General features: G+C 43.5%; 1 protein-coding gene across 23 annotated transcripts in view; it reads right to left on the bottom strand.

The window, feature by feature from the left end:
• The window catches only part of LOC109895444 (tight junction protein ZO-1), a 150,442-nt gene that overhangs the window by 57,568 nt on the left and 74,055 nt on the right, over positions 1-18,819 (bottom strand). The window lies entirely within an intron of this gene.

Raw genomic sequence — 18,819 nt, 5'->3', positions numbered from 1 at the left:
CGGACAGAGAGAGAGAGAGACTGAGGACTATTATACCCCAAACACTGAACCACAGACCACTGGGACGTCACCACTGCAGTGTCTCACACACACACACACCAGCAGCTTCGCCTACCGTTGTATCCCACATGTCGCGTTACTGGATCACTGGGGGTGAGAGACTCTGACAGTGTTTGCTTGCACTTTTGTGAGCACCAATGTGAAGTGTAATCTGCAAACATTATAGACGCGTGTTGCACAGAGCAGACAGCCCACACAGATTCAATCTGGTTTACAGTGCAAGTGAACATTTGTTTGCTATAAAAAGATGGACCATCTTCCGTTTGTTTTGAGGTTCATTCTAGGTGAGGAAGGTCTACCTGGACCTCAGTGCTGCCTGCCAGTGTGGATTAAGCTAACAGTAACTCTACAAAAGAAACACCATTGACCAGACAGACATGAATTCATCACACAAACAGGCAGCTCCCTCCCTCTCTGGGTCTAACACTGTCCTCTGTCCTGTCCTCCCCACAGTACTGCTCCACCCGTGACTGTGCTTTGGCCTGCAGCTGTAAATCACAGTTCTGCACCCACAAATCCACTTTTAGAAGTCTGACTGATGCACAACAAGGCCTTCTGGTATCCAGGCATTTAGCTGTAATGATACAGCTGCTCTAATGCAGAGGAGCAACGCTGGAGAAGAAAAAGAAAAGCAAGCAAACACCTAACAACATTATGACCAACCTCCTCTTCATCCCCATCATCACAGTAATCATCAACAGGGCTATTACGGTCTCCTCTAGACAGTTCATGTTTTGTCTGGCTAATGCTGAGTGGACCTGGTGAAGACAGGTTTGGGATAGCTGAGAAGCAGGGTGGAGACAGCCATGGAGTTCACAATAAGTGACACAGCATAGCCTTGTGTCACACTAACATGTCTGGAATGGCCAGACTGGGAATATTTTACTAATATTATATGACTAACATTTTACATTTTTGCTCAGAATTCCTGTTTGACTCAGTTTGAGTTTTTTCAGGGTGTGGATAGGAGGAGGGCTAGTGTTGTCAGGGTGTGGGTAGGAGGAGGGCTAGTGTTGTCAGGGTGTGGGTAGGAGGAGGGCTAGTGTTGTCAGGGTGTGGGTAGGAGGAGGGCTAGTGTTGTCAGGGTGTGGGTAGGAGGAGGGCTAGTGTTGTCAGGGTGTGAGTAGGAGGAGGGCTAGTGTTATCAGGGTGTGGATGGAGGAGGGCTAGTGTTGTCAGGGGGTGGGTAGGAGGAGGGCTAGTGTTGTCAAGGTGTGGGTAGGAGGAGGGCTAGTGTTGTCAGGGTGTGGATAGGAGGAGGGCTAGTGTTGTCAGGGTGTGGGTAGGAGGAGGGCTAGTGTTGTCAGGGTGTGGGTATGTACAGTACGTACGGTAGTTTAGTCACAGTGTGGGTATGTACAGTACGGTAGTTTAGTCAGGGTGTGGGTATGTACAGTACGGTAGTTTAGTCAGGGTGTGGGTATGGTAGTTTAGTCAGGGTGTGGGTATGTACAGTATGGTAGTTTAGTCAGGGTGTGGGTATGTACAGTATGGTAGTTTTAGTCAGGGTGTGGGTATGTACAGTATGGTAGTTTAGTCAGGGTGTGGGTATGTACAGTATGGTAGTTTAGTCAGGGTGTGGGTATGTACAGTATGGTAGATTAGTCAGGGTGTGGGTATGTACAGTATGGTAGTTTAGTCAGGGTGTGGGTATGGTAGTTTAGTCAGGGTGTGGGTATGTACAGTATGGTAGTTTAGTCAGGGTGTGGGTATGTAGTTGTTCTCTTAAACTCCCATTTCTCTGTAATGAACACAGTTAACCCCTTGACCCTGATTTTCATGGCATTTCAATGTGGATGTTATTAATGTCCATAATTGGCACAGGCAGGCAGGGTTTGTGCTGCTCCTCCCTCCCACTGTCTGCCCCTGAGACTCCCACAGCCGGCCCGCCATTATGTGGGGGGGACCTGACCCATTTAGCCAAAGCCGCCCCCCTACCCGACATTCCTGTCAAGTGTTTGTAAGGTTGGAGGTCATACATTTTGCCAACAGTACACTGCAAAGCAGACAGCGGGCCCCAAGCCATGAGTAAAATGTCCATGATATTTGTGGACCATGTGACAAGGGGGGCTCGTTTTAGGATGAACAGGACACTGAGTGGTGAAGCTATAGGGGAGAGGAAGGGGGCAAGGCTGTAACTGACATACATACTCTGTATGGGGCAAGGCTGTAACTGACATACATACTCTGTATGGGGGCAAGGCTGTAACTGACATACATACTCTGTATGGGGGCAAGGCTGTAACTGACATACATACTCTGTATGGGGCAAGGCTGTAACTGACATACATACTCTGTATGGGGCAAGGCTGTAACTGACATACATACTCTGTATGGGGCAAGGCTGTAACTGACATGCATACTCTGTATGGGGCAAGGCTGTAACTGACATACATACTCTGTATGGGGGCAAGGCTGTAACTGACATACATACTCTGTATGGGGCAAGGCTGTAACTGACATACATACTCTGTATGGGGCAAGGCTGTAACTGACATACATACTCTGTATGGGGCAAGGCTGTAACTGACATACATACTCTGTATGGGGCAAGGCTGTAACTGACATACATTCTCTGTATGGGGCAAGGCTGTAACTGACATACATACTCTGTATGGGGCAAGGCTGTAACTGACATGCATACTCTGTATGGTGCAAGGCTGTAACTGACATACATACTCTGTATGGCCAGTAACTGGATACATTCAATTAAAACAGTGTACAGATGACATTTTAAAGAGATTTGTCTCTATCCCATACACGTGCAAATTACTTCCAGCAGAGTATCTATGTACAGCATTAACGATAAATACATGACCTCTCTCTCAATACGGGATCCTAAGACAATGAAGAAGGCTTATAATTCACTGCCTCTCCCTGCACTTACCCTAACCAACCCCCTCACACACACCCTTCCAGCCGTGGGGCCAGATGTTAGAAGACAGTACAGACACACGCTGAAGAATCCCCAACATCCATTGTTTTCCTCCCTCTTCCCCTCCTGTGGTTCTTCCCTTCACTGCTGTGGTGACTCAGAGAGTGGCCTTAGTAGTGGGACGTGTCTGACTGGGAAGGGCCTTACCGCATCGGTAGGGTGTGACTGGCAGTACCGGTCATGAGGGCGTAGGGCTTAACGGTTATCGGTAGGCCTCTGGGTCAGAGAAGGGTGGTTAGTGAGTCAGGAGGAGAGAGAGAGGAGCTCTTGATCACTGAGGACTGTTTACTCCAGTGCGGCTAAACTCTGCTCTCGTCTTCTCCTCTGATGGGATTATCTTTTTAACGATTCACCATAATCTGGAGCAGTGATTAAAACAGCTTGTTGTGAAGTGTCAGTGGAGTGCAGAACAGGGTCTGGTACAGAGAGGACACTGCAGAAATCAGGTCCTAATCTGATGACATTATGCATGGCTGTTACAGCCATAAAAAGACGTGCTACTGCTGCTGTGTTCTACTGCTGGGAACAATCCTGAAGAGGCCATCTGCAGGGACACTATTTAAAAAGGCCAGTGAAACTTGTTGCTATGATACTACACATTGAATACCGAGAACAATACCACCGAACATTAGCATTCCTGTTGAAGATAAATGCAGATGGCCAAATCCCTGACCGGGACCTTTTCTCCCCTCCTAGACACCCATGAACAGTAGGAGAACACTGGGAGTGAATATTGTTTCAGCCAGGACAGCACAGCCTTGCATTCCCCCATTTGACTCATGTAGCAAATGCTAACAATACTATCTGATGGAAATTGTTACAGGAATATTAAGCCTTGTAGCATAGGGTCAAAGCAAATGAATAGCTAAACAACGTCTGACGTTCCAGAACAAATATGACAGCAACAAATACCCCCAAAATGGTGATTATCTAATCCCAAAGTAGAGTTACATAAAACAATGAATGTCTTGATCTGGCGGGAGGGGATGTTTGGTATATTTATACCATGATTCACATTTAGTCAGGCTTGAGCCGTGGCCAGAGAGGCCCTGTTGAGAAACAAAGGTTAGGCAGGTGTGGACAGCCCAGTGTACAGCATGGGCCTTGATCTGTGGTTAAAGGGGCTCTTTGTGTTACTGAGCCCTCCCAGAGACAGCAGCCTCAGCTCCTCTCCAGCCTGCTTCAAAGACAACACACAACACAGTACAGTGCAGGCCATACTACTGACAGCCCAGAAGTAACCTGTGGCAGAGAGCTTTCAGTAGGGCGACTGGGGTTCGGTCATGCTCTGTGTTGTAGTGTTAAGGTATATAGCAAGTTCCCTCATCCTGATTCTCTGTCTAGCGATGGTGCTCTGATTAGCAATTGAGAGTCTTAGCTGTGGATGAGAAGGTTAGCTACCTAACTCATTAAAACTCCTTCAGGCCAGGATCCTTTTTTCAGAATTTCCGCCTGACTGATGTGCCCAAAGTAAACTGCCTGTTACTCAGGACCAGAAGCCAGGATATGCATATAATTGGTAGCATTGGATAGAAAACACTTTGAAGTTTGTAGAAAAGTTCAAATAATATATGAGACTATAACACAATTGATATGGTAGACGAAAATCCAAAGAAAAACCAAACAGAATGCAGGTTGAAAAATATGTGGGGCGTCATCTTCAAACAATCGCATGGTATGCTTTCGCTGTAAAGCCTATTGTAAATCGGACAATGCAGTTAGATTAACAAGAATTTAAGCTTTTAACCGATATAAGATACTTGTATGTTCATAAATGTTTAATATTATGATTATTTATTTGAATAGCACGCCCTCTAATTTCACCGGATGTTGTCGACAGGTGTCCCGCTGACAGGACGCCTATTCCTAAGTTTAAATTAAATGATGACTGTGCTCCCGTGCTCCCTCCTCATTACTCCCCCATGCTGGATGGAAGACAAGCTGCTATAAATAACTCCTGATATCCAGGATGATTACAGTTGTAGTTTTCACTCTGTAATCATGCAGGATAATCAGTGGGACAAAGGCATGAGGAAGCTTGGGACAGGTCACCTCCTTAGAAATAGAATTACAGAACACTGACTTGAACGGGGATGCCCCTTTTTTCAGTCTCAGCTGTCTAACTACAGTATGAGAAACCAAAAGTGATGAGAACAGGTGATGAGGTTAGGTCAAGTGGTCAGGTATGTGTGATATCATGAGCAAACAGGAAACACAGGCGGAGAGGAGGAAGTTTCTGTTCTGTGCGCTCCTTGATTACATGTCGCAGTCCACGATCAGTCATCATCCCTTTAACGAATCAAAAAACATGGGCGTGTCACTGCCAACATAGTGCCCTTGGACACACACACACTTCAAAAGTTTGGGGTCACTTAAATGTCCTCATTTTGAAAGAAAGGCAATTTTTTTGTCAATTAAGATAACATGTTCAGAAATACAGTGTAGACATTGTTAATGTTGTAAATAACTATTGTAGCTGGAAACTGCAATTTTTTTATGGAATATCTACATAGGCTTACAGAAGCCCACTATCAGCAACCATCACTCCTGTGTTCCAATGGCACGTTGTGTTAGCTAATCCAAATGTATAATTTTAAAAGGCTAATTGATAATTAGAAAATCATTTTGCAATTATGTTAGCACAGCTGAAAACTGTTGTCCTGATTAAAGAAGCAATATACCTGTCTTTCTTTAGACTAGTTGAGTATCTGGAGCATCAGCATTTGTGGGTTCGATTACAGGCTCAAAATGGCTAGAAACAAGAAACTTTCTTCTGAAACTCATCAGTCTATTCTTGTTCTGAGAAATGAAGGCTATTCCATGCCAAGAAACTGAAGATCTCGTATAACGCTGTGTACTTCTCCTTCACAGAACAGCGTAAAATGGCTTTAACCAGAATAGAAAGAGGAGTGGGTGGCCCCGGTGCACAACTGAGCAAGAGGACATTAGTGTGTCTAATTTGAGAAACAGACGCCTCACAAGTCCTCAACTGGCAGCTTCATTAAATAGTACCCACAAAACACCAGTCTCAACGTCAACAGTGAAGAGGTGACTGCGGGATGCTGGCATTCTAGGTCAATAGAAATAATAGACTAAGATGGGCAAAAGAACACAAAGATTGGACAGAGGAACTCTGCCTCGAAGGCCAGCATCCCGGAATCGTCTCTTCACTGTTGACGTTGAGACTGGTGTTTTGCGGTTACTAACAGGTACAAAAGTATCTATATCCACAGTAAAACAAGTCCTATATCGACATAACCTGAAAGGCCGCTCAGCAAGGAAGAAGCCACTGCTCCAAAACCGCGCCAAAAAAGCCAGACTACGGTTTGCAGCTGCACATTGGGACAAAGATCGTACTTTTTGGAGAAATGTCCTCTGGTCTGATGAAACAAAAATGGAACTGTTTGGCCATAATGACCATTATGCTTGGAGGGAAAAAGGGGGAGGCTTGCAAGCTGAAGAACACCATCCCAACCATGAAGCACCGGGGTGGCAGCCTCATGTTGTGGGGGTGCTTTGCTGCAGGAGGGTCTGGTGCACATCACAAAATAGATGGCATCATGTGGAAAGAAAATTATGTGGATATATTGAAGCAACATCTCAAGACATCAGTCAGGAAGCTAAAGCTTGGTCACAAATGGGTCTTCCAAATGGACAATGACCCCAAGCTTACTTCCAAAGTTGTGGCAAAATGGCTTAAGGACAACAAAGTCAAAGTATTGGAGTGGCCATCACAAAGCCCTGACCTCAATCCAATAGAAAATGTGTGGGCAGAACTGAGAAAGCGTGTGTGAGCAAGAAGGACTACAAACCCGACTCGGTTACACCAGCTCTGTTCGGAGGAATGGGCCAAAATTCACCAAACTTATTGTGGGAATCTTGTAGAAAGGCTACCCAAAAAGTTAAACAATTTAAAGGCAATGCTACCAAATACTAATTGAGTGTATGTAAACTTCTGACCCACTGGGAATGTGATGAAATAAATAAAAGCTGAAATAAATCAAATCATTCTCTCTACTATTATTCTGACATTTCACATTCTTTAAAATAAAGTGGTGATCCTAACTGACCTAAGTCAGCAGTGAATGCTTACTAGGATTAAATGTCAGGAATTGTGAAAAACTGAGTTTAAATGTATTTGGCTACGGTGTATGTAAACTTCCGACTTCAACTGTATGTAGATATTCCATTAAAAAAATTGTCAGTTTCCAGCTACAATAGTAATTTACAACATTGATGTCTACACTGTTTTTCTGATCAATTTGATGTTATTTTAATGGACACATTTTTTGTGCAAGGACATTTCCAAGTGACCCCAAACTTTTGAACAGTAATGTACATACATACATTATTTTACTGCTCTAGGGGTGTAATTATTGTTCAGATAACCTTATTATTATGTTTTGATTTACTTTTTATTTACATTTTTTCACTCTTTATGTGATGTACAATGCAGAGAACACCGGAAGAAGAATGATCATTTAATTACCATAGTGAATTATTATAATGTTTGTTTGTGTGTTAATTAATCCCATAAGGGATGGGTTGCCAATTGGAGATTTGACACCAATATAAAATTTCAAACATTCATTCATGCTTTGGTGTGTTTGGTCAGGTTTTTGTAGCACCTTTGTTATAGCTAGTAGTCCTCATACTCTCCTTCAGCTGTCCCCATAGGAGAACCCTTTGAAGAATGCCTTTAGTTTCCAGGTAGAACCCTTTTGCTTTCAAATAGAACCCTTTCAAAAAGGTTCTACCTGGAACCAAAAAGGGTTCTCCTGCAGGTACAGCTGGAGAAGAGTGTATAGTTCATATAGGGAGTATACATCTAAACACAAACATGATTGACTTTAATGTGAAGGTTGCTGTGAGGTAAGATCCTTATGGAGTATTAGGTCAGTGTGTCTGTATGGTCGTGATTGTATGGAACAGGAAGCTACCAAGAGCAAGATTAACCCACAGGAAATTGAGTTCCCTTCCTGTTTGCAATGAATAGTTTCAGCTTCGAGAAAACACACCCTGGACGGAGAAAAGAGAGCTCCTTGGAAATGTACCTAATCATATGCAAAACATTTTAGACTTACAATGAACCAGGTAAAACAATACAGCCAAATCCACAGATTTCTCAAAAGATAAAGTATAGTGTTACACGAGGCAAAATGCTGTATAAACATCACATATGGTAAATATTCAAAGGCCATAAAGTCAGTGTAATACAATACTTACACACAGAACATGGACATTTCGGAGAGTGGACCGGGTTTCTGGTTCTGATCAAAGAAACTAAGAGTTCCTGAGGATGTCTCGTCTGTCTGCCAGAGAGGAGGCCTATAGCTCTATGGGTGTCATCTTTACATGAAGACCAGACACACAACAACACAACGCTCCTGGAAAATAAAGCCAGTTCTAGAGTAAACATGGGCTTGGGACATGTGATTTGGATGTACACACATTAACACAGACAGAGACACAGCTGCAGACCCTAACTATTCCCTCTGCAGCAGAGGCCCTGCTCAGACCATGTGTGTGTGTGTGGTGTCTCACTCCTACCTCTGTCTAGGACTAGGATATGTCCGATCCTTGACCAGCATCTGCACAGAATCACCATACAAGCCAGTAGTGGTGTTCTTCAGCATTGGCCTACCACACAGAGTTCTAGCCAGCACCTGCCTTAACCGCTCATAGAGGCTGAAGGTACAATTAGACGATCAAGTCATAGCCTTATTTTAGGACATTAAATCAGCCGTACATATTATGCTGCCCAAATAAAGACCACAGCGTGTATGTGTTTGGTTATGTATTCCTAAAACACCACAGCAGTAATGGATGGGTAGACTATCTATGAATAGAGGTCATTATGGGAAAAGACCGGGGAAACAAAACAAAGTGGCATAACACATCAAGTCTGCCCAGCAACCAGGCTGTCAGACGTGACTGGTTGGCTCTCAAAAACAATACAATCATAATGGATGCAATCTAACCAGAACCCCAAAATATAACATCAATGCAAATATTGTATATTGTACTGGTAGGATAATGCTTGATATTGAACACATAATTGTGGTGCATTGAAATGTAATTCTGCATTGCAACGATTTCGTATTCAATGATGCACAGCTCACTTCCCTTCCACAGCACAATTGTACTTCCCTGAAGGGAAATCCCCTAGGTCACAATCAAAACACACACTTCACTAGTGCTCCAGATTTTCTGATTACCAAATTGAAATGTGTAGGCCTAGTCTGCAACCTAAATCTGCTGTAGATCATCGGTACATTATTTCTACGATATATCATATACACAGTACCAGTCAAAAGTTTGGACACACCTACTCATTCAAGGAGGTATTTTTATCTTTACTATATTCTACATTGTAGAATAATAGTGAAGACGTCAAAACTATAAAATAGCACATATGGAATCATGTAGTAACCAAAATATATTTTATATTTGAGATTCTTCAAATAGCCACCCTTTGCCTTGAAGAAAGCTTTGTACACTCTTGGCATTCTCTCAACCAGCTTCATGAGGTAGTCACCTGGAATGCATTTTAATTAACTTTTTATGGCTGCAGGGGCAGTGTTGAGTAGCTTGGATGAAAAGGTGTCCATTGTAAACGGCCAGCTCCTCACTCTCAGTTGCTAATATATGCATATTATTATTAGTATTGGATAGAAAACACTCTGAAGTTTCTAAAACTGTTTGATTTATGTCTGTGAGTATAACAGAACTCATATAGCAGAAAAGAACCTGAGAAATTCCACTTCCTGTTTTTTTCTGGGGGTGGCAGATCTTCAACCAAGCTCTCATTGAAATTACAGCGAGATATGGATGAGTTTTCACTTCCTACGCCTTCCACTAGATGTCAACAGTCAATAGAAGTTTGTCTGATGACTCTAATGTGAAGGGGGGGGGTCAAATGACACAGGAAATAGTCACCACTGCCACGAGTTGACCATGCATTCACTATTCACAGGGGAAGCACCTGCGTTACCACTCGTTTGAAGTCATTCTAATTCTCCGGTTGGAATGTTATTCAAGATATATATAAACAACAACATTCTAAAGATTGATTCAGTACATCGTTTGACATGTTTCTACTGACTGTTGAGGAACTTTTGGACATTTCGTCACGTTATAGTGGACGGGCTTTGTGACTTTGGAATTGTTTACCAAACGCGCTCACCAAAGTAGCTAATTGGACATAAATAACGGACATTTTCGAACAAATCAAGCATTTATTGCAGACCTGGAATTCCTAGGACTGCATTCTGATGAAGTTCATCAAAGGTAAGGAAACATTTATCATGTATTTTCTGGTTTCTGTTGACTCCAACATGGCGGCTAATTTGGCTTCTGTTCTGAGCGCCGTCTCAGATTATTGCATGTGTTGCTTTTACCGTAAACTTTTTTTAAAATCTGGCACAGCGATTGCATTAAGGAGAGGTATGTCTATAATTCCACGTGTATAACTTGTATTATCATCTAAATGTATAATGAGTATTTCTGTTGAAACGATATGGCTATGCAAAATCACTTGATGTTTTTTGAACTAGTGAATCTAAATAGCCAATGTAAACTCAGATTTTTTTATATAAATATGAACTTTATCAAACAAAACATGCATGTAGTGTGTAACATGAAGTCCTATGAGTGTCATCTGATGAAGATAATTCAAGGTTAGTGATTAATTTTATCTTTATTTCTGTTTTTTGTGAATGCTTTATTTAGCTGGAAAATGGCTGTGCTTATTGTGGTTTGGTGGAGACATAACATAATCGTTTGTAGTGCTTTCACTGAAAAGCTTATTTGAAATCGGACACTTTGGTGTGATTAACAACGAGAATAGCTTTAAAATGATATAAGACACATGTATGTTTTAGGAATTGTAATTATGAGATTTCTGTGGTTTGAATTTGGCACCCTCTATTTTCACTGGTAGTTGTCATATTGATCCCGTTACCGGGATTGCGACCATAACAAGTTAACAGGTGTGCATTGTTAAAAGTTAATTTGTGGAATTCCTTTCCTTCTTAATGCATTTGAGCCAATCAGTTGTGTTGTCACAAGGTAGGGGTGGTATACAGAAGATAGCCCTATTTGGTAAAATACAAAGTGCATATTATGGCAAGAACAGCTCAAAAAAGCAAAAATAAATGACAGTCCATCATTACTTTAAGACATGAAGGTCAGTCAATCCAGAAAATGTCAAGAACTTTAAGAAGTTTCTTCAAGTGCACAGGAAGAAAAGACCTAGAGCTACCTCTGCTGCAGAGTATTGGTTAATTAGAGTTACCAGCCTCAGAAATTGTAGACCAAATAAATGCTTCAGAGGTCAAGTAACAGACATTTCAACATCCACTGTTCAGAGGAGACTACGTGAAATCAGGCCTTCATGGTCGAATTGCTGGAAAGAAACCACTACTAAAGGACACCGATAAGAAAAAGAGACTTGCTAGGGCCAAGAAACACAAGCAATGGACATTAGACTGGTGTAAATCTGTCCTTTGGTCTGATGAGTCAAAAGTTGAGATTTTGTTTCCAACCGCCATGTCTTTGTAAGACGCAGAGTAGGTGAACGAATGATCTCCGCATGTGTGGTTCCCACCGTGAAGCATGGAGGAGGTGATGTGATGGTGCTTTGCTGGTGACACTGTCAGTGATTTATTTAGAATTCAAGGTACACTTAACCAGAATTGCTACCACAGCATTTTGCAACGTTACGCCATCCTATCTAGTTTGCGCTTAGTGGGACTATCATTTGTTTTTCAACAGGACAATGACCTAACACACCTCTAGGCTGTTTAAGGGCTATTTGACCAAGAAGGAGAGTGATGAGGTGCTGCATTATATGACCTTGAGTTGGACCGCAGAGTGAAGGAAAAGCAGCCAACAAGTGCTCAGCATATATGGGAACTCCTTCAAGACGGTTGGGAAAGCATTCCAGGTGAAGCTGGTTGAGAGAATGCCAAGAGTGTGCCAAGCTGTCATCAAGGCAAAGTGTGACTACTTTTAGAACACATTTTTGTTTACTACATGATTCCATGTGTTATTTCATAGTTTTGATGTCTTCACTATTATTCTACAATGTAGAAAATAGTCCAAATAAAGAGTAGGTGTGTCCAAACTTTTGACTGGTACTGTATATATTTCCTCCTTATACTAAGGCAAAATGATCACACTAGATGTTGTTTTACCTTGACAATCTGCCTCAACTCCCTGGGCACTGCTCCACACAGGTGCAGTTGTAAACACCACCCACCCACTCACTCACGAGAGAATCTCTCACTCTCTCGGTCACACACACACACGCAGACACAAACACCCACCCCAATACATACTAAAAACAAGGCCCAAATCCATTTTATATACACTAATCCTTTAACGGTGGGACTGATTCAGAGGACCAGCATACTGTGCTCCTAGTACACCAGTGCAGCTAACACTTTTCAGGGCTCTCTTTTTGATGTGAGTGGGTCAAACAAGGTGTGAAGAAAACACCTGGAAGAGCTCTGTGTGGAGCTGTGGACATCAAACACACAGACGTCCACAAAAAGGACCAGTGACCACCACTGTACAAGGCAATGCCACTGACAGGACTTACTGCTGGAAGGCTGCAGCCCATTGCTCACCACAGCAATGTATTTATACAAGAACTTAATAGAAGGACTCCAGTGGATAACACAAGCTGGAGAATTACAGGAGGAAGGCAAATGTACAGAGAATATCCGTGGAAAAAGTGAGTAGCTAAGAGCAACGGAGTTGGCTTTCTATATTGAGCACCCTAAAAGACCCAAATAGAGACGTGACTAAAGGCGCCCGCATGCTTCCAAGATTAAACAGTCGGAAGAGTTTGTGCATATATAATTGACGACATGTGACGTTTTTTGTTCGTTTTGGACTTCGGTTTTTCGGGCACACAAAAAGGTTTGAGGCAAGCCGAAGTTGGTAGGCGCAGTCTACGCCCCTCTGTCAGTGATTGGTCAACAGTAGGGATTCTTCAGTAAAGTGTTTGTTGTCCTTCAACAAGAGACGACTCGTTTTCATGCACATTTTTTCATTCAGAAATGCTGCACCAAACATCAGTTAGATATAAAATTGTGCGACTAAGATGTCATTGGTAAAAACATCAAAATCAATTACAGATTTCTTGAGTCATCTTCGATTAATTCAGATTATTTTGAGGAAGTGTATTAGAGGTCGACTGATTATGATTTTAACGCCGAGGACCAAAATAAAGCCGATTAAATCGGCAGATTTTTATTTATTTATAATAATGACAATTACAACAATACTGAATGAACACTTTTATTTTAACTTCTTGGTGAAGGGGCAGAATTTTCACGTCTGGATGAAATGCATGCTCAAATTCAACTGCCTGCTACTCATCACCAGATGGCGGATATTTCTTTGGCTGGATTGGGCTCTGAGCGCCATTCTCAGATTATGCTTTTTCCGTAAAGTTTTCTTGAAATCTGACACAGCGGTTGCATTAAGAAGAAGTTTATCTTTAATTCTGTGAATAACACTTGTATCTTTTATCAATGTTTATTATGAGTATTTCTGCAAAATCACTGGATGTTTTGGAATCAAAACATTACTGCACGTAACGCGCCAATGTAAACTCCAATGTAAAATCCATGTATTTTTGGATATAAATATGCACATTATCGAACAAAACATACATGTATTGTGTAACATGATGTCCTATGAGTGTCATCTGATGAAGATCATCAAAGGATAGTGATTCATTTGATCTATATTTCAACTTTTTGTGACTCCTATCTTTGGCTGGGAAAATGGCTGTGTGTTTTTTTGACTTGGCTATGACCTAACATAATCATATGTTGTGCTTTCGCTGTAAAGCCTTTTTGAATTCAGACACGATGGGAAGATTAACAAGAAGTTTCTTTCATTTGCTGTATTGGCCTTGTTAATGTGTGAAAGTTACATATTTCTAAAAAATATTTTTGAATTTCGCGCGCTGCCTTTTCAGCGGAATGTTGTCGAGGGGTTCTGCTAGCGGAACGCCTGCCCTAGAAAGGTTAACCCACCGTTCCTAGGCTGTCATGGAAAATAAGAATGTGTTCTTAACTGACTTTTTTTTCTCAAAAAATGCCCACAATCGATTGTTATGAAAACTTGAAATTGGCCCTAATTAAATCGGCCATTCCGATTAATCGATTGACCTCAAGTGTATACTGGCTACGGCGTCTCATAATGGACAACTAGTATCTTTGCCGCTTTTTTTTCTTGTTCTTTCAAGCGAATGTTTTTTGAGTATGTGGGCACACTTGTTCGCCGCTGTCACGCCCTGACCATAGAGAGCTTTTATTCTCTATGTTGGTTAGGTCGGGGTGTGATTTAAGGGTGGGTTATCTAGTTGAATTATATTTCTGTTGGCCTAGAATGGTTCCCAATCAGAGGCAGCTGTTTATTGTTGTCTCTGATTGGTGATCATATTTAGGTAGCCATTTTCCCATCGTGCTTTGTGGGATCTTGCCTATGTTTAGTTGCCTGTGAGCATTATTATAGCTTCACGTTTCGTTTGTTCATTTTGTAGGTTTGTTCTTTGAAGTTTTCTATTCCATAATAAAGGATGGAAACATACCACACTGCATCTTGGTCTACTCCTTATGACGAACGTGACAGAAGATCCCACCACAAACGGACCAAGCAGTGTGGCCAGGAGGAGAAGACATCCTGGACTTGGGAGGAAATAATGGCAGGAGACGAAAGCCTTCCATGGAAGCAGACGCAGGAGGATCAACGGCGACTCCGAAGTTCACGACCACGACGGAAGCCCGAGAGGCAGGGGTTTGTCCGCAAAGCGGAGTGGCGAGTCTGAGAGCGAAGAGGAATATTGGAGTAGACTGAGCGAGGAGTATTGTGAGATAGTTGAGGGGAGTGATGAGGTAGAGTGGATGTTTTGGTGTCTGGAGCAAGACAGTCGCTGTGAGGAGCGTGGGACCAATCAGGCACCATGTTTTACGGCGATACGCAATGTGTCTCCAGTGCGCATCCACAGCCCGGTGCATTCTGTGCCAGCTCCTCGCACTTGCCGTGCAAAAGTGAGCATCCAGCCAGGACGGGTTGTGCCGGCTCAGCGCTCCTGGTCTCCAGTACGCCTCCTCGGCCCAGTATATCCTGAGCCGGCCATACGTACTGTGTCTCCAATGCGCCTTCACAGCCCAGTGCGTCCTGTGCCTCCTCCCCGCACTCGCCCTGAGGTGTGTGTCATCAGCCCGGTGCCACCTGTACCGGTCCCAAGCATCAGGCCTTCAGTGCGCCTCCACAGTCCAAAACTCCAGGCGACAGGTCCCGGTCCAGAGGTCCAGAGCCTCCAGCGACGATCCACGGTCCGGAGCATTCGGCGACGATTCATGGTCTGGTTCCTCTGGTGACGACCCACGGTCCGGTTCTTCCAGCAACGAGCCACGGTCCGGTTCCTCCGATGACGTGTCCACGAGCGGAGTGGGTACTTTACCCCGCACCGGAGCCGCCACCGACGGTAGATGCCCACTCGGAACCTCCCACATTGGGTCAGGTTTTTGTGATTTAAGGATGGGTTATCTAGGTGAATTATATTTCTATGTTGGCCTAGTATGGTTCCCAATCAGAGGCAGCTGTTTATCGTGGTCTCTGATTGGGGATCATATTAATCATATAGACCTTAGTGCTGCTTTTGATACCATCGATCACCACATTCTTTTGGAGAGATTGGAAACCCAAATTGGTCTACACGGACAAGTTCTAGCCTGGTTTAGATCTTATCTGTCGGAAAGATATCAGTTTTGTGTCTGTGAATGGTTTGTCCTCTGACAAATCAACTGTAAATTTCGGTGTTCCTCAAGGTTCCGTTTTAGGACCACTATTGTTTTCACTATATATTTGACCTCTTGGGGATGTTATTCGAAAACATAATGTTAACTTTCACTGCTATGCGGATGACACACAGCTGTACATTTCAATGAAACATGGTGAAGCCCCAAAATTGCCCTGATCTCTCTTTTGAAGAACATATCAAGACCATTTCAAGGACAGCTTTTTTCCATCTACATAACATTGCAAAAATCTGAAACTTTCTGTCCAAAAATTATGCAGAAAAATTAATCCATGCTTTTGTCACTTCTAGGTTAGACTACTGCAATGCTCTACTTTCCGGCTACACGGATAAAGCACTAAATAAACTTCAGTTGGTGCTAAATACGGCTGCTAGAATCCTGACTAGAACCAAAAAATTTGATCATATTACTCCAGTGCTAGCCTCTCTACACTGGCTTCCTGTCAAAGCAAGGGCTGATTTCAAGGTTTTACTGCTAACCTACAAAGCATTACATGGGCTTGCTCCTACCTATCTCTCTGATTTGGTCCTGCCGTACATACCTACACGTACGCTACGGTCACAAGACGCAGGCCTCCTAATTGTCCCTAGAATTTCTAAGCAAACAGCTGGAGGCAGGGCTTTCTCCTATAGAGCTCCATTTTTATGGAACGGTCTGCCTACCCATGTCAGAGACGCAAACTCGGTCTCAACCTTTAATTCTTTACTGAAGACTCATCTCTTCAGTGGGTCATATGATTGAGTGTAGTCTGGCCCAGGAGTGGGAAGGTGAACGGAAAGGCTCTGGAGCAACGAACTGCCCTTGCTGTCTCTGCCTGGCCGGTTCCCCTCTTTCCACTGGGATTCTCTGCCTCTAACCCTATTACAGGGGCTGAGTCACTGGCTTACTGGGGCTCTCTCATGCCGTCCCTGGAAGGGGTGCGTCACCTGAGTGGGTTGATTCACTGATGTGGTCATCCTGTCTGGGTTGGCGCCCCCCCCCCCCCTGGGTTGTGCCATGGCGGTGATCTTTGTAGGCTATACTCAGCCCTGTCTCAGGATGGTAAGTTGGTGGTTGAAGATATCCCTCTAGTGGTGTGGGGGCTGTGCTTTGGCAAAGCGGGTGGGGTTATATCCTTCCTGTTTGGCCCTGTCCAGGGGTGTCCTCGGATGGGGCCACAGTGTCTCCTGACCCCTCCTGTCTCAGCCTCCAGTATTTATGCTGCAGTAGTTTATGTGTCGGGGGGCTAGGGTCAGTTTGTTATATCTGGAGTACTTCTCCTGTCCTATTCGGTGTCCTGTGTGAATCTAAGTGTGCGTTCTCTAATTCTCTCCTTCTCTCTTTCTTTCTCTCTCTCGGAGGACCTGAGCCCTAGGACCATGCCCCAGGACTACCTGACATGATGACTCCTTTCTGTCCCCAGTCCACCTGACCGTGCTGCTGCTCCAGTTTAAACTGTTCTGCCTTATTATTATACGACCATGCTGGTCATTTATGAACATTTGAACATCTTGGCCATGTTCTGTTATAATCTCCACCCGGCACAGCCAGAAGAGGACTGGCCACCCCACATAGCCTGGTTCTGTGGGCCTTTCTAGGGAGTTTTTCCTAGCCACCGTGCTTCTACACCTGCATTGCTTGCTGTTTGGGGTTTTAGGCTGGGTTTCTGTACAGCACTTTGAGATATCAGCTGATGTACGAAGGGCTATATAAATACATTTGATTTGATTTGATATTTAGGTAGCCATTTTCCCCATTGTGCTTTGCGGGATCTTGTCTATGTTTAGTTGCCTGTAAGCATTATTATAGCTTCACGTTTAGTTTGTTCGTTTTGTTCATTGAAGTTTTCTATTCCATAATAAAGGATGGAAACATACCACACTGCATCTTGGTCTACTCTTTATGACCAACGTGACAGCCGCCAGCGTTATATAAAAGGATTTACATAGCTGGTGAGATATAGAGAGAACTAATATAGAGTAAAAACAATCCACATGACTGTGTAGTACCTTACGAGGAGGAGGAGTGCCTGGTGCCTTGGGTTGTGTTCAGCCCTCTGGATGGCTGGTGTTCTGTAAATGGGCTATACATTACTGTTCCACTCAGGAGATGTGACAGATTCCACAAACACCTGGCTGCTATCAGCCAACCACAGACAGGCTCCAGAGCAGAGAGAGCTGTACCGAGGGGATGCCATGACACCACAGGCTTTCCTATGACATAACCCTCCCTAAGCTCCTCTTCATAATATTTGGAATGTGTGTACTACGTAAGGTAAAACCCACCTCATTTCATAAGCCTGATGAATACTGGGATAGACAAGAGAACGCTTCCCTTTACATTGGTCTGGATCATCTATGCTCTGATGTACTCAACAGCAATGTAGCCCAAATTATTATTACTTTTATCTTGCTCTCTTAAATCACATTTAACATTTTATAACTAGTCAAATTAAAATGAGCTGCCAACTCAACCGCTCAGACAATATTGGCCGGTCAAGTGTTTTTTTTCACAATCCGTCTATTAATAGCCTGCGTGCCTGCTCTGTACAGAGGAGAGAAAGAGGGAGAGAGGCCCTGCAAACCCATCACACGGGCTTTCGTATTTTAGAGTATAGCGAAGGCAAGCGTCGGCCAATCAGACGTGGGCAACACCCACAGCAGCGGCATGTACCAGCAGCCAGCTTTTCCTCGTGATGTCACCGTGGGTAAGTGTAACCATGGCAACCTTATCAGCCCTCTAGCTGGATCCCAGAGGAAGGAGGGCCCAGAATGCAGCTGCATCCTCTGCCCTGTGACACACACAGAGAATCACATGGTCTGGCTGAGAGACATGCACACATTACCAAACACACTCTCATGCAATCGCAGCCCTCTGGATTCACATCTGTTTCTCAAATGAACATATACGTACAACACTATATATGCAAACACATGCGCAAGGTAAACACAGAAAACATGCCTTTCGAGTGTGGCAGTAAGGACAGTAGCTAAACGCACC

This window comes from Oncorhynchus kisutch, linkage group LG8 (genome assembly GCF_002021735.2).
Source record: "Oncorhynchus kisutch isolate 150728-3 linkage group LG8, Okis_V2, whole genome shotgun sequence".
Taxonomy (NCBI): domain Eukaryota; kingdom Metazoa; phylum Chordata; class Actinopteri; order Salmoniformes; family Salmonidae; genus Oncorhynchus; species Oncorhynchus kisutch.
The sequence above is the reverse complement of the archived record's forward strand: the minus strand, read 5'-3'. Positions and strand labels throughout refer to the sequence as shown.